This window comes from Apium graveolens, unplaced genomic scaffold, assembly GCF_009905375.1.
Source record: "Apium graveolens cultivar Ventura unplaced genomic scaffold, ASM990537v1 ctg6377, whole genome shotgun sequence".
In the NCBI taxonomy this organism is placed as follows: Eukaryota; Viridiplantae; Streptophyta; class Magnoliopsida; order Apiales; family Apiaceae; genus Apium; species Apium graveolens.
The window spans coordinates 24,976-39,555 of NW_027419425.1; the positions used below are offsets into that span (position 1 = coordinate 24,976).

A 14,580-nucleotide genomic window follows, 5' to 3' on the forward strand; every position below is an offset into this window, starting at 1 on the left:
TTTTATCTAGCGTTGCATGAAAAGCGTTGCATTATCTACAAAATTTTCATTTTATTGCAACATAGTGGAGGGTGTATGGAGTTTCCGGATAGTGCGTTTTGTGTTTTTGGTGTGATTTTTTTGAAGAATTCGGTGTCCTGGAATTACAACCCAAAGTTCTAGTGAACATCTGATGTTGGAAGAAGCGGTAGTTAGGAGCAATTCATACCAAGAAGGTCTATATCCCTCTCAACTTAGGGACACTGATGTATCAACCTCAGGTGGAAATACGTCATGTGCAAATGATGAAACAAGCATGAATGACTCATTAATGATGGTTGTCTGTTAACAAAGGGCTCCTGGTAAAGAGATAGTCTGCAACAAGAAAATTAAACAAATTCTGCATGACTTTCAATATAATTAATGAGATAAGGGATTCTTTGTTCAATTTCCAGAAGATGAAATTTCCAAAAGGATGCGGGTGAGCATCCCTTTCAATATAATTTCATAAGGTATATAATGTGTTTGCATGTATTAATGTAAGTGCAATAATATAGGTATGAGTTCCAAATGCAGTATGGATCCATTGGGTGGTCAGTTGGAGCAACTCTAGGGTATGCACAGGCTGCTTAGGATAAGCGAATAATTGCTTGTATTGGTGATGAAAGCTTTCAGGTATCTCATCACAAGTTATCTGTATTTTTCCAATAATGGACTATATATGGTGTTAACTGTTGGAAATCCCACCATTTTTACCAGAATCATTCCTTCTTTATTTCACATTAACAAATTCAATATCCCTTGCAGGTTACTGCTCAAGATGTGTCGACAATGTTGCGATGTGGTCAGAATCAAATCATTTTTCTGATAACGGTGGTTATACCATTGAAGTTGAGATCCATGATGAACCGCACAATGTAATCAAGAACTGGAACTACACTACACTGGTTGATGCGATTCACAATGGTGAAGGCAAATATTGGACGACTAAGTTCAGTCGAGAAAATCTAATACATAATGTATCATTTACTTACAAGTTATAACAGTGAAGCTTATTTTTAAAAAAAAGTATTGTTGACACTGGCATTTCTTGAATTGTTCAGGTCCGCTGTGAGGAAGATCTTGTTGAAGCAATAGAGACAACAATGGGAAAAAAAGATTGTCTTTGCTTCATTGAAGTGATTTGTCACGAAGATGATACAAGCAAAGAGCTGCTCGAGTGGGGATCTAGGGTCTCTGCTGCCCACAGGCGCCCACCGAACCGCAAGTAGATCTTTTGATGTTCCTGCTATCTGCTGGAGTAAGATTACATGCTGAACTTTATTTAGTGAATTATGAATCTTTTATTACGGAATTAATCATTTTGTTTAGTGTAACATTTTCAAGTTCAATTCAATTATGTTTTTCTGACTTTTTATACATATACATATGCGTCTTCATCTAATATCGAACTCCGGGACCTGCTGACTAAATTTGAGTTCCTCTTTGAGAAATTGGCACTATTAGACTTTGTTTCATTGGATTCCTCTTCTTTCTATAGTCTACACTGTCTCGATCTTCTGCTTCATCACTTTGTGTATGGTCTATACTCTATCTATTAACAACTTCTGCTTTATAAGTTAGCATTCTGAAGCTCTTTTTCAGAAGTAGTTTAGCAGTAGCAATTGTAGAGATGAGTTTTAGTTTTCAGGAGAAATTTCTAATTAAGTAGTTGGGCAATGTGTATCATGGTGGCAATGTGCTAAAGAGCTAGCTTGTACAGGGATGTTCAAAAATAATTCACAAAGTTGGTTATATAAATATTGGCTAAGAGTTGGCTCGAAATGTAATATATGTATCTTGCTATATTCTCTTTGAATACTCTTACCACTTTTATCTAGTTCTTTGCTATCCTCTGTTCCTGTCTGAAATCTTTAAAATTACTTATGTTAATCTTCTTTTCAAAAATCTTCTCAGCTTTACTTTTCAGTTTTTAGAACTAAAAGCCAAATTTCAAGTCAACTTTTATAATAGTAAAATATGGAATCCGAAAGGTGAAACATATATTTATTCTATTATCTATGTAAAAAAGTGATATGTGAATATTTAAGAGAGTTAAATTTGATACCTTCTAACCAGCTGTGACATGATAATAGTTTGTTGTGTTTCTTGTGGTCTTATCTCATCCTTTCTTTAATGAAATGTTTCAGTTTTTCTTATATATCTCCTAATCTCTTTTGGGCTATTAAGGATGACTTAGGAAGGATCCGAATTCAAAAGCCAGAGAAAGTCCCATTTTATGTCTCCGGAAAGAATATGGATAATCTCAATAATGACTGTGAAAGAGGAGCATGGTTGTCTTAGATTATGTGCTGAAATTATGTGCAAAGTAATTTTTTGGATAGAAGACTAACATGTCAGTATTTTATTTTTTTGGTTGCTTGTCTCGATCCTACAATTAAATGTATGTCCATGCATACTATTTATTTAATTTGTACCAGAATAAGGTGCAATGTTATCTCAGTATAGGTTTTCCTATAATGCCCTAAGCTGGAGCATGGTTTTTCTTATAAATTTTTGTTTTGTTTGACAGTATTCACTCGACTATCTGATTATTGTCTACTAAAATGGTTGCTTTCAGGAATTGCTAAAGATATTGGTTCGAACTCAACAATGAACCATAAATCTACATGGATGCCTTTCCCAATGATGTTTAAAGCCATCTCAAATACAAGCATTTTTGTCTCTGGATCACATCGACTAGCAGTTCTCTACCTGGCTGGAAACAAACACTATCTGCTTTACAACGTCAAAATGAGTTGAAAGGCTAGAGTTGAAATGAGTAGGTGACATTATTTAGAAAAGAAAAGAAAAAAAAATGCTCATTTGTTCTTTTGAAGTTAGAATTTGGTACTTTCATATTTTAGTAAGTTTTAAATTTCATTCGATGCTTGTTGTATTGATTGTCGGATGCCTTGTTTGGCAGGAATAATGTGAAAGCAGAATAACTATGTCAATTTTTTTAATTTTTTAAGTGTTGCATTTGACTCTATATGGTGTTGCATAAGACTAAAAATGATGTTACATATGAATAAAAATGGTGTTGCAAATGACTAAAATCAGTGTTGCATTACATATTGTGGGACCACTCTTGACGTGGCAAAAGTGGGGCCACTGCTGATTTGGCAAATGTGGGACCCCTTGCTGATGTGTCAAAGTAGGCCCACTGCTGATGTGAAAATATGACGTGTCACTTGCCACGTAGGACACAGTGGTGATGTGGTTTCATTTTATCCAAAACTAACTGTTGTTGTCATTGTACGCTTTTACTGTTGCAAAAGACGCATAATGCAACACTTGTATAGTAGGGGTTGCCTATGTGCACTTATGGCGTAGGAAGAGAAATGTATTTTCTTTTTCACATCGGTTGAAAACTGTTGTCAAAAGTCAGCCCACATATCAGCTGCTTGAAAACACTGTTGTGTAATATGTACATAGACATCAATTTTAGACGATGTCTCATTTATAGACATAAGCTATAAACTGATGTTTGATTAATTTAAAATTGATGTGTTCGTGGGTGTAGAGATTGAACTTTTTATATCTATTTTTTTAAAAAAGTTTATAATGTAAATAGATATTTTGGACATTATATACACTAATGTTAAATATTTACATGGTCTAACAATATACATACAAAAAAATGCTAAAACCAAAAACCAACACATGTTATCATATTTAAATACCTAAAACGCTAATTATCATTACAAAACAAATCCAAATACATTATTTATCATTACCAAAACAATCCAAAGAATTTTAGTATACAGCAAGAAAATCAAAAACATGATTTTCCAAAACTACTAAATTATCAAACCTATTGCAGCTAGTATATACCGAAATAGGGCACCATTTACTCATGATTTCCTTAATCCACCATCATGTGTTGATCTTACATTGGCTTCATCCTGCCAAATTTAGTAAAATAGTCATGTATGTATTGAGATAAAAGAATAATATACTGATTAAAAAAATTATGAAAGCTGTTATGAAGAGTTACTATTAGTCTAAATGGGTTGTCTAAAGTAGATTTTAAAGTAGATCCCGAAGAAGCAAGTTCTTCCTAGTGCAGCAGCTTTGCTAGCCCAAAACGCTTAAATAAAATGCTTCGTAGAGGAGATTAGAAAGAACTTTTAACCCGAATATGCACTTACACAACACAGTGACTATGAGGAAGCTTAAGTGTGGACCTGAATATCATCACCGGATAGGATATCCACTAGTTCAACTAAAAATAAGTTTAACACCTGAGTTTTTGAATCTGGTAAATATGGCACAAAGTAACAGCTCCCATAGGCATAAAACTTATAGCAAACATTAATCCAACACCCCTTTAGTATTGCAAATCATGACATCTAGGAATGTTGAAACTAGACATTTCAGAGCAAAATTTGGAGGGGCAGTAGCAAGCTACAGACTAATGTTTCAACGTGTATTTGGATATTTATGATGACTAAAGTAACGGGAAAAGATTAAAAGAACTGTTTCAAAGTAATGTCCTGCCCCTGCATAGTTTACTATTTAAAATATTCCCACTGAAGAATAATGCACAAGGCAAAATAACTTGCTGGAATATATGAACTAGTAGTAGGGGTTTGCAGGGTTCCTAAAATCCACAGGTGTGCCTTCAGTTGAACAGATCAAAAATCCAATTACACCACTGCACTGCCGTAAAGAAGTCATATTTAATAATAAAACCATGAAGAAATAAATATTCTGATTTGTATCAAACGATAAACCTATAGATGCTGCTTATTAACAGAGGAACTCATAAAAAAGAGTTGACTAGTACATGTTAAAAAGAAAAGCTAGCTAATATAACAAGGACTTAATGCAACCACATACTTTCTGCCATACTACAAAATACACCTCCAGGTCTCAGTGCAATTAAAAATGCCAAATGCCAAAAAATACAAGTTGGATTTTGACGCCACCTTTAAATCCTTTGCACCTCCCTCATCTACTTTGTCTCATTGTACAATAATTCTATGAACATGATTGAGATTTGACATACTATCAAAATTAATACTTCCCCAAAGGACACTAAGTTATTTTCCATAATCCATGGACTGCTTTAAATCCTAACTTTAGCACTTTAATTTTTTCTCTCATCAATACCATGAAACTTCCCCTCTTCCCTAATACATACTTCATTTTCTTATTGTCCTCTTATTTAACTACCAACTTATATGCTTTTTCCAATTAAACATCACATGCAGATTGCACATAGATCATAGTAAAAATGTATTAATTTACATGGAATATTTTATGAAAACATTTAAGTTCGAAAAAAAATGAACATGTTTATAGAACAATATGTTTATCATTGTTATGATAACAATGATATCTAAATATATATAGTGTACTTATTATATCTTCTGTCATTATTTATGCAACAAAGTATAAAAATAATATTATTAATCACAAATATGTAAATATATATGTGTTTAAAGTATTATTTATATTTATAGTAAATGTAAATTTATAAATATATAAGAAAATATATTAGAATAATCAGATTATAATCGGACTTTTTCGGGTTTTTAATCGGGTCGAGCCAGGCCGAAGCCCAGACTTTTAACCGGGCCGGACCTTGCCTAAAAATATAGGGCCCGTCGAGGCCCGAAGCCCGGGTCGGGCTTTGACCGGGCCGTGCTTCACCGGGCTTTGACCGGATCGGGCCGGGCCAGATTTTCGGGCTCGGGCTTTTTGTGCATCTCTACGTGCAGTTCTCACACAATCTTCAAATCTCCTAGTCCAAGATGATGGTTGCTCTGGTATACATTAGATCAAACAAATCATGCAAGCCCAAGGTTATATAAACTGCCTTGAAATCTTTTACTACAGCTGTGGGTAGTTCCTTGTGTTGGGCTATTCCCTTCTTCTCCTCTGGCTTGTTTTTTGTTTTATTTACTTGCTAATACAGCTTCTGAGTACTTGTGTCCTTCCGTCCAAAATCTGTCAAAAATTCTTAATCTTTCTCCAACTATAGCTGGTACTACTCGACTTCGATTGGGAAATGGTGCTCCTCATGTTATTGCTAGTATTGCCTCTTTTACGAGATCAGGTGTTGGTGATGTTGGCCTCAACGATGTGTTATCTAATGTAATTAACACATGTAATTATAGGCATTTAGCATTGTGATGCAAGTATATTCTGCTCAAGAGAAGTGGTGTATAAGAGTTTAAGATACTATCACGCATATTGAAAAAGTCCACCAAGTACATGACGTGTAAACACAAATTAATTAAGCTCGATACATTATTAGTGAGCAAGTGATTAATAAATAAACTAGTTGTGGTTTATCGAAAAGTTTAATGGTTCATAAACCTACAGGACTGAACACTTCAATACAAATAGGTCGCCACATAGCATCCTATGTATTAAATTTTCAACAAAAATGTGGCTGCTAAATAAACTTGGGCAACTGTAATAGAATTAAAAAAAGGTTCTACATTGTTATCCTATTCATTCAAATGTTAATTCACCAAGTACCTTACAGCTATAGTTTGAATCCCTTGGAAATTAAATCGTCCCTACAAGACACACTGAAAACATGTATCATTAGAACACAAAGCTTTAGTAAAATTATTTCACAGTAACTTTCTTGGTATAAAACAGTAGCAATCACTCTAAGAGCTTTTGAAACTCTAAGTGAAGCTTCATTCCACCAATGTGTAAGTGTCACATCCAGCCTAGACCACTTCCATCTTTCACCTTTATCTCCAATATCATAAAGGAGTAAAATACACAAAGTCGCACTACACCCCTTAAAAGATGAAGTATAATTTTAACCTTAACCCCTTCAAAATACATACTAGTAAAATACATTCATGTATCGTAATACAACCATGCTTAAACATTCAAAAAATATAATCAAAAAATACATGAAAAAATTAATTAAACGAAAAGTGTAATCGAAGACTTACAAAATCTGAGAAGGAGATGAGAAGCGGATACACGGAGATGAGAAACAAGATCTGAAAAATTCTTATAAATTAGGGCTCAATTAAAAAACAAAAAGAAAAAAGAAAAATAAATATGATAAATACTTACAAATCAGGGCTCTATTGGTTGACTCGATTGACTCGATTACAGCTTGATTAGGGCTTGATTCTGCTCGATTAGGGTTGTATGTAAAACATATTAAAACTCGATTGCTCGATTAAGGCTTGATTGATGGTAACATGGATGGAAACAGATAGGGAGTGATGTTAAGGGATGAGATAGAGAGAAGAGGGGGGGAGAGAGACAGAGATGTATGTCTGGTGAGAAGAGATAAAAAACGGCGAGGAAACAGAGAAAAAGAAATGGGGAAATATGTGGGAAACGGGGAAATATTTGGCAAAGTGCAAAAGAGGAGGAATTATTCCCGGCCTTCTATTTTTTTATTTTTTGAAATTTTAACATAGCCATCGGTTAGTTAAGGACCGATGCGAATACCAAACTTTCACAACCGTCCTTAAACGACTGATGTGAAAGTTAGTGTTTATCATCAGTTAAAACAAAACCGATGTGAAACATAGGGTTAAATTTTTGAAAAAAATACTATTAGTAATCCGTTATTAAAAATATTATGTAAAAACTTATCTTTAACATCGGGTTGAAAATAACTGATGTTAAACATAATTTTTACATCGGTTTTTTCTACCACTGATGTTAAAAGGGTGATGTCTATTGACTTTTCTCTAGTAGTGAAATGTACTTGTCACCACTGGTTGATTGTTAAAATAGAAACCAATTTATTTTATTTTTTCTGAAAATTTTATCATATCACTATTATATATAGATCTTGACATCTATACGGTTGGATCATTTATAAATATTTTTATGAAAATCGAAACATTCATAAATATTTTTATGAAAATTGAAACATCAATATGGGACTTAGCACTAGTCAATGGTATTAATCAAGCTCATATTTGAATGTTAAAAGGACAAAACAAATAAAATAATTTTGATGTGAAACTTTGGTTATACCACTAATATATATATGTATATATTTATATATATATACATATATATATTTATATCTATACGGTTGGATCAATGATAAATATTATTAAAAAATAAAATATCAATTGACTAAACACTAGTAAGCCGTACTAGTCAAACCCATTCTTGACTGTTAAAAACTGCAAATAAAATAAAATAATTTTGATCATAAATAATGGTTATATCACTCATATACATATATATATAGAGAAAGTTAAGTTATATGTTGTCCACTATTTTTTGAAAATCTTGCACATTGTATACATTTTACAAGTGTAACATTACAAAATATATTATTTTACAAATTACTTTAGTTTGTAGAACATAAATGGTCATGTTGCAGAACAAATATATTGTACTTGTAAATGTATCAGATTTGCATAATTTTATTGAAATAATGATATTTGTGAAACATGTTTGCAAGATAACATGTTAAAAAAAATATATTATATTACAAAATATAGATGGACTCCGAGGACTCCTCCATAGAACTTTAATCATATATATAAATATATAAATATATATATAAAAAATTGGAGGTCAAACCCCACGTTGACCAGTATATATATATATGTGAAAAAATAAAGGTAGAATAAGTAATCGATTTATCAATCATGGGACTTGGAAGGGTTTAATGAATTGATAAATTATTATTTCAAAACTTGATAGAAATTAAAAAATTGATCCAGAAAATAAATCGATTCAAGACTTTGAAATAAATTAGATGAACATAGAAATTTATGTCCATCAATAGGAAATAAAAAAATTTCCTGAAACAATAGGGATAGTCACGTTAGGAAATAAATTTATTGGGTCAATAAAATAAGGCATTTTAACCTGGTGTCTCGAACGAGGGAACACGTGTTTCGAGTTAATATAATCGCGAATAAAGCTCAAATAATAAACTTGTAAATTTTAAATTAAATCATGCACAACAATTACTAATTTCAAAATTAGGAAATAAAGGAGATAAAACTTGCAATATTTCCGTTTATTAGCTCACTGCCGAAGAAATCTCACATTTTCCTACTTAAATACTTCTCTGGTGGAGAAATTCTAAAAATAATAATCCACACAATATTTCAGTACAAAATAATTAATCCACGAATTATTATACTATTTTTATTTAATAGTTTAATAATTCATAAATATTGACTACTAGATCAATAATTACACTTTGAAAATTTATTACAAAAATTGAACAAACATTTCTGTTCATATTTTAATAAAATTTAATAATGTTCCTTTAGTGTATACTAATCATTTTCCATATTAAATGATTTAAAATTAATTCTAATTATTAATTTATATTTGTGCTTATAAAGTAGCTTTATTAAATAATATCTATCCTTTTCGATACCAAATCTTTGATTCACTTTGCAATTAAATTTTACTCTAATTTCGAATAATGCAATTAATTTATCGTAAAGTTAATATGATTTTCCGCTATTTACTACTCACTAAAAAATCTCAAATTAACCCACCAACACTCTTATGTCACATTGTAATATATTCTAGAATACCCTTTAAATACAATATGTATACATAAATTATGCAAACAACACCAATTTTAATAAAACAAAATACCGTTCCAATACATTCCAAAATATAACCTTTTACATTATTTTAAATCCTTGACAATATCTACTTTTTTATTAATTCTCAAATTACCACAATACCCTCATCTTCCCCAACCATCTTCTATGTCACCTCATTCCTCCCTAACCATTCATTCCGGCGAACCACCGACCAGAAAAAGCGTCGGAGACCACCCTCACTTCTTAATTCTCGGCCTCTCTTTCCTCTAATCTCACCCCGTCAAACCTCTTTCTCCCACCACACTCACTTTTCCTCTCCGACCACCCTCATCTCCCTCATTTAGCCGCAAACAACCATTAAAATGATCCTCAAATCGAACCCAATATTTTCCCATATTTTCCCCTTTGTTCACCCATCCATCGCAGCCACCCAACTTCGTTATATTGTGTGCGACGGGCGGAGGTCGTTATTTCCGTTTCGACCATTTCCAAAACACCAAAGACCCCTTAATCCGATCGCCGCATCATCTCGACCTCTTCCCATTACATTACGTAAAAAACACCCCACTTTTATGATTACAAACCCCAACTCATATTTTTCAATTTGGGTATTTTTTTAGGCACTCCCAATCTACTTCCCTACTCTTATCAATTTTTTTATGTACTCATATTATTAATAGTTTTATTTTTTAAACGATAATTAATTTTTACACTATCAAGTCAAAATCTCATTAAAATATATTTACCACAAACTAATAAAATACAAGATTATAAACTTAAACAATTAATTAACATTATAAAGTCACCAATTTGTTGAAATATCACCAATAAACTACATACTAGTGATTTTTACCGTTCTCTTTGAAGATCAACTTTGAAACCTCACTCGATCAACTCCAATCTCACCACACTAGTATTAGCTCTCTCTTCTATATAAGTATACATACGCTTTTTAATTTCTCTTATTAATTTTTTATTACATCCCATATATCAGTTTTTTTCATAATTAATTCACTATTTTTAAATCAACAAGTTATCCTTATTAATTATTTATCTTTTACTTATTAATCCAATAATACCCACTTCTTTTAAAATTTTAAAAAAATTTAATCAATTTACTGAATTACCAACATACCCCCCTTCTTCTTCTCTCTCCCTCGCCACCACCATTGCCATGGAGGCACCGGCGGCGGCTACCGCCCCGTGGTGGTTTCCAGTGTGTGGCGGAATTCAATTTTTATTCCTTCATTTTAATCCATATTTCCCAATCTATAATATATCCAAACCATTCGAAATCGCAACCCCGGAGTTGGTTTTCCGGCCAAACTCCGGTGAGTCTTTCCCTCTCACTGTTTCTCTATCTCTTTATCGGCACTCTTCCTCTCTCTTTCACTCTCTCTCTTTCTCTCATCTTTCTCTCCTCTTATTTATGTCCTCTTTCTCATCACCTCTTTCTCTCTCTCCTCTCTCGCCTTCGTCGATCACCACCACCACCGCCTCTGGTGGTGGCTCCGCCCCCTCCCACAACACATCACAAACACACGCCCAAATGTTTACTCCTTAATTCCCATCTAACAATCAATAATCAAAACCCTAACTTCATATTTTCACCCAATTCAATCAAACCCCAATTAAATCAATTACTATTCTATTTTTATTATTCTACATACACATATATGTATTTATGGATCTTGTTTGGACCTCTTTTTGTTGGACGAACTCCAAAGCCAAGTACCAATTCTCTCATCAATTGCTAATTACCAATAATCATGTTAACAAAATACTAAGATCCCATAATTAACAAAAAAAATAGTCATGATAATTACATATTCATGAGTTCCTAATTACATATTTAATTAACATAGCATCGATTAGGATTATTAATACAACTCAACAATCAAGTGATTTAATTACTACAAATAATACCTAAAATAAATAAATAAAACAAACAAAAATGAAATCAACGAGATTAGGATTACCTTTACAAGAACGAATGATCAAGATCTTATAGAATCTACTTCACCACCCAACACAATAGCTAACACTTCACTCACTTGCTTCCTCTCTTTTACCCGATCTACACTCTACTTATGATAGTTATACTACAATTTTTTTTTTTGAAATTTGATTATAAGAGAAGTGAAATGGGTATGGGGTCCCACATTTTTACACAAAAATTTAACTAGAGTTAACATTAATCTAATGGCTAACCATAGAGGTTAGTATTCTCTAGAACACCCTACATAAATCTATCTCATACATCAGTTTGTACCTGAGATATTGTAAAGAAGGCTTTGAGACAATGGCTTAATACCTTTTCCAGTTATGTGAATGTGCTAGGCATAATGGTTAGTATGTTAACCTATTGTACAAAGTTGGTAATCTAGCTTTAGTCAACAGTTATAACATTGTTATAGTGTTGTCCAATTACTTTGGCACAATGGTATTTTTGGAATGAAAACACAATTATCTGTTGTTGTAAACAAATTTCCATATCAAATTAACCAATTGTAACCACCACCTGTGGAAACTTAAAACTAATTCCAACACCAAACAATTTGTTCCAACAATCAATAATAAATAACCAAAAGATGCAACACTAGAATAAATCAGCCGAACTATTAAGCAATCCGTTAAAAGTATACCAACTACAAATATCTCAAAAACCTTCCATCAATCCATCAAAAGAAACTACTAGTTAATCCCAAAAGCCATCCATCAAAAGAACTACTAACCAATCGTACGAAATACTTAAATCTAGAAATAGATTTGAAACCAATCTAAAGCCCATTCAATCCACCGATAGATTGAGACAAAATCTATCATTCTACCAACCCGAATTTCACAAACGATTCATTAACTATTATAATTCAGAACAAAGTTCATATATAGTTTAATAAAAAGACCCCGACACTGCAACCTAGCTCGCGTGGCATTTCATGAAATATTTTGCAAATTCAATGTGAATCTCATTGATGTCATCAGTTGTATAAGCCAACACTACACCATAGATGGCCTATAGCAACAGCAAAAAAAATGTTACAATAGGCCCAAAAAAATGTTACCACAGCCAGCAAAAGACCTAAGGTAACATAAAAATTAAGTTGCTTTTTTTCGAGTTACCTTTGACCCCTAAGGTAACATTCTTTTGCCCTGTTGTAACCTTGAATTTTGTGTTACAATTGGCTCTTCAAAAGTAACATCAAAGTATGTCTATAGTATCACACTATACATGTTACCTTTGCACTTAGAATTTTCAAAAAAAAATGGGCCCCACATATTGGGCCCACATGTTGTCACCAAATCATTGTAACATTTTTTCCCTACTATAACAGTTATATAATAATTTGTATTATATTATATACTAATTTGTTTCTAATATTAAAAGTACCAAATGTAATATATTTCCTCAAAAAAATTGACATGATTTGTTTGTAAATTGAACATGCCATAAACTTATTTTTCATACAAGTCAACAAAATAAACAATTCAAACCACCAAACTTCAAATCAGTTTTCACAAACCCTCCACCAAATACTACTTCGGTTTACACACAATTCACCATCAACTCCACGTACTCCAAAAAACATTTACTTAGGTCTATAGTCTAGGATGACAAATAAACATCTGAAATTAATAAAACTTGATACTAGTATGCAAAAATGATATGTAAAAAGATCAACATCTGAAATCTAAAGGTCACCGCCTCTAGTAACTAGTAACTGGTGTGAGATTAAACCACAGTCGACAAAGCACACCTTCCTTGTATGCATTTAAGTTCTGGCTCCAGCCTACACTTGCTGTACTCAAAGGTCTCCTTGTAGTCATATAGTTTTCCCTTTCAAGTAGCATTGCTTCCAACTGCCATTACTGAATCAAGGGCATGTTAGAATTTTGACAAAGGCACATTTAGCAAATAAAATATACTTTTTTAATAAAATTAGGCATCTCTTCATCATTTAAACATCTATATACAATCTTAATAATGTAGAAGATTCCTCAGAAGATAAGGTTATGCAACAAGAACACTGAAAAATGAGATTTGTTTTCTACCTAGAATATAAGTTACCTCAATGTACTAGATTTTCAGGGTCTAATTCTTCCATGATCAATGCAGCGTATTCCTTTGCCCGCTCTTTTAGTTTGGACATCTTATTTGCTGATGCACTTAGCAGGATTAGCTGTTACGAAGAAAACAAATATTATAGTACATTGTAATTAATAATGTTGCTTCAACTGACTCCAGATATATCAACTAATGTAATGGCAATCACATAGAATATGGTTTAAAAAGGTAGGCACATGTTTATTGTCACACGAATACAATGCAAAAGCTAAATTTTCTTACTTCTTACTTGCCACTACACTTAGTTATTAATGGTTATTATAACCACGGAAGAAGAAAATATAGAGTTGATAGAGAAAGTACTTGAAAGTACTTGAAGCTTAGAGACATGGTAAGGCTTATCACAGGTTCATCACCTGCTACCAGCATAATAAACCTTTATTAATTTACCGAAAGTAAAATTTGAAAATTTTACTACTCAAAAATTTAATCTCAATATTAAAACACCTTCGCTATTTCATAGACAATACCAGTGTTATTATCTCAATCCACAAAACGCGAGAAATGACAAGCTATAGAAGTATAGAAGTATACTTACAATAGGTAAAAGGGCTTTGATATTTGCAGGAGGATTTATAGTCATTTCATGCAGACGTTGACCTGCCAGAAACTATAGTCAATATATCTATTCCAACACCAAAACAAATATATAAATAGTATTATTGGCATAAGAAATCAAACAATATTGAGGCAGCTGGATTATGGCCGTGCACTTGGTGCATTGCAGAAGAGGAGAGAAATTAAAAGTTTATATTGTTTTGGTTGCAGATACAATTACACGTTGCATTTTGTTGAAGCGATTTTCTGAAAAAAGAATTAGATACGCTCAGTCAGCAGAGGCGTTAAGCTTTTGGTACCGAGCTCCTAAGGTAGAGAAACGTAGTATAGAGCAATGAACCTGTA

The 14,580-nt window shown here is 32.5% G+C and overlaps 2 long non-coding RNA genes and 1 pseudogene across 2 annotated transcripts; 1 reads left to right on the forward strand and 2 right to left on the reverse strand.

Moving 5' to 3' along the window:
• Positions 1 to 383: 383 nt before the first annotated feature.
• Positions 384 to 1,250, forward strand: LOC141703247 (pyruvate decarboxylase 3-like; annotated as a pseudogene).
• A 4,715-nt stretch (positions 1,251 to 5,965) lies between these two features.
• On the reverse strand, positions 5,966 to 7,293 carry LOC141703245 (uncharacterized). The gene is made up of 3 exons (XR_012567419.1): positions 7,075 to 7,293; positions 6,948 to 6,998; positions 5,966 to 6,118 (listed from the first exon to the last, which is right to left on the reverse strand). It is a non-coding gene; the product is annotated as an uncharacterized LOC141703245 (long non-coding RNA).
• A 6,092-nt stretch (positions 7,294 to 13,385) lies between these two features.
• Positions 13,386 to 14,372, reverse strand: LOC141703248 (uncharacterized). Its single transcript, XR_012567421.1, has 3 exons — positions 14,216 to 14,372; positions 13,621 to 13,732; positions 13,386 to 13,421 (listed from the first exon to the last, which is right to left on the reverse strand). It is a non-coding gene; the product is annotated as an uncharacterized LOC141703248 (long non-coding RNA).
• Between the last annotated feature and the right edge of the window lie 208 nt (positions 14,373 to 14,580).